A 2949-nucleotide genomic window follows, 5' to 3' on the forward strand; every position below is an offset into this window, starting at 1 on the left:
ATGAGTGTTGGTTGTTGTAGCTGCGTGATTGCTGTAATATTGTTATTAGTAGAATATTTACATCAGTCCTTGTGCTGTCAGCATAAACACAAGTGATGTAATGGTTGTCGTAAATCATCTGTCATCTCTACCACAATTAATGTCCTATTTCTGTTTGGTTTGTACTGTCCAGAACATCTATTTTTTCCTACAATGAAACTACCATAAGTATCTACTCTACCCCATTTGGTTCCCATAACTCTACTTGGGTCTAGATTTCTCATTTAATTAATACTCTCTATGATTCAATGTTTGCCCACAGATGTTACTATTATTATTATTCTCATTGTTAAATTAACACAAAGGATAAGATTTAAGATAGATGGATGTTATACAAATAGTATCGGACTATAAAGGTTTTCTTTTTCTCATTTGGTATCAATTACTTTTAAGAAAAGTCAAGCCTGGCTCGGCGCCTATAGCTCAACCGGCTAAGGCACCAGCCACGTACACCTAAGGTGGCGGGTTCGAATCCCCAGCCCGACCCGCCAAACAACAATGTCGGCTACAACCAAAAAATAGCCGGGCGTTGTGGCGGGCATCTGTGGTCCCAGCTACTTGGGAGGCGGAGGCAGGAGACTCGCTTGAGCCCAGGAGTTGGAGGTTGCTGTGAGCTGTAATGCCACGGCACTCTACCCAGGGGGACAGCTTGAGGCTCTGTCTCAAAAAAAAAAAAAAAAAAAAAAGAAAAGTCAAGCCATGAGAAAATTTTTGTGGCCGGAAATTCTCTTGCATTCCCGCTACATTTAATATCTTCATCCTAACTTAAAATTAGAGTTAAAATCTAGCTTCATCTGAAAAATCTGAGTCATTTTGAGATCAAGGAGAAAAAAGAAGAAGAATGTTAAGTTAAAGATAAAGCAAAAAGTTATGCTTGTTTTTTAAAAAAGACACATTTATTTAGTAAAAGTTTCCTTCAGAAAGATATTGGTAGATATCAGTCAGAAGTGGAGCACATCAAGATCTTTCCTATTGCTAATTTTTTCTATTCGAAAATTCTTCCCCTATTGAAGCCAAGTTCAGATACTCATTTATTTATTGAGATACAAAGAAAAGAAAGGATTTTAGAGTTAAACTTATCTGGATTTGAATTTATTAGTTGTATGATGGCGGTAAGTTGTTAAACATTTCTTTATTTTTTTTATTTTCTATTTTTTTAGCAGCCTGAGGAGACCGTGGTGGACTATTGTCTCAAAAACCATGTCATCTCTTCTGCTTACTGGGCAACTTGTAAAGGGAAGGGGTAGAGGCTATTGGTAGCAGAAAGCAAGCTTTGCAGAAGTCGGGACTTGTTTGATGGTTATCAGGAAATAGCAGGTCATCTGGTGGATCTCGTCATCAGCTGTCTGCTATTGGCCTATTCTGGGCTCTAGATTTGTTTTTCCTCAAGGTTGTTTTCTAATCTGGTACCCAGCAGCTATACTATCTAAGCAAGCAGCAGGCTAATTCTAAACTTGTAAGACAGGACAAAGTGAAAGCATACTGGAAGCAAAATGGCTTCTTTTTAGCCAGTTACTGTTATAGCCTGAATTTCCCTTGGGGTGTGCATGTTGTTTACAAAACCTGAAGAAAGGACTGAGTAAAACTAAGACCTTCTCATTGTCCTCAACCCTGGAGATACTTTAATTTTGGTGTTGCCAAGAGATAGCTATCCAGTTGATGATTTCACTCTCCTCTTTCTTGAATGGGATGGATGAAGAGGGGATTTTGGGCTTCTTCTTTGAGAGGAAGAGTTGCAGAGCACAGTAGAAACTCAGAACTATTTCTTCCTCCTGATCTCTTTGCTGATGGTGTCACTTTCCCCATTTATCTGTGCACCTTGGGAGAGTTATCACTTCTCCTCTCAGAAGTCCTTTCTTCCTCCCTCTAGGTAGACTGTGGGCCTCCTAGGTGACATGTTAAACATTCCTTAACTTCAATTTTCTCTTCTATAAAATGGGACTAGCATGACCTACTTTATAATATTGTGAAGATTAAATAAACAAAATAATTTATGAGTTGAAAATTTAAACATGGTGTCTAAAAGAGAGCAAAGTTTTTATACATATTTGTTTCCTGTTGGAGGCCTAGCAGGGCCCCACACAAACTCTCCCCCTCCTCCTCCCCTCCTGGAACAAAAGGCCACAAAGGGCTTAGGTAGTTCTGCCCCTAAAACCACACACCAAAAGACCCTAGCTCATTAGAATCCTCCAGCAAAGAGTGCAATTTTCCCTCCCACTATGGCCCCATATAAAAGAGGTCTCTAACTACCCTTGGGGGTGGATGCCTTTTTTTGGCTTTGTCCAGGCTATTCTCTATCTCTAAACCTGGCCTGAAACTCTCCTATTCTCTGGTCTCATCTTTGGGTGCACACTGACTTTTCATCTCTGTGCTGTTATTCTACATTTTCTATCTTCTTTCTTTATGGTCAACATTTGAAACCACCACTGAGTGGTGTTGCAATCAGAAAGGCTGATGCCTGACATTATCTATGAATTCAAGGGCTGTAGGACCTACCAGGAGGAAATGTAGGAGACTGTGTACGTGTGGGGAGGGAGAATATCTTGGCATGATTTTCATAGGTAATTCCTCAGGGGTGTTTGTTCTATTAAGTAAATGGAAACTGCCTGTTGGCTTCTGTTAGCACTACTTCATCCAGCAGCATTCCGCAATGCTGCCTGTGATTCAGTGTTTTTTCCATTGGCATACCAGCCTGAACTTTTCTTTCTAGAAGAACATCTTACTGTATTCATGGCTAAAGTCACCAAACTGGATAGATGAGTAGCTGAGCCTGAGTAACTCTAGATGCTTGGTGGATTCTCACCCAAATGGTTACTCCAAGGAAGTTACATAACATCACATAAGGAAGAACTATGTTTGCAAGCATATTTTTAATGCAATGTTAGAAAGCCCAAATGTAAGAGAGCCAAT

Source organism: Otolemur garnettii, unplaced genomic scaffold (genome assembly GCF_000181295.1).
Source record: "Otolemur garnettii isolate 467f Iridium unplaced genomic scaffold, OtoGar3 scaffold00016, whole genome shotgun sequence".
Taxonomy (NCBI): domain Eukaryota; kingdom Metazoa; phylum Chordata; class Mammalia; order Primates; family Galagidae; genus Otolemur; species Otolemur garnettii.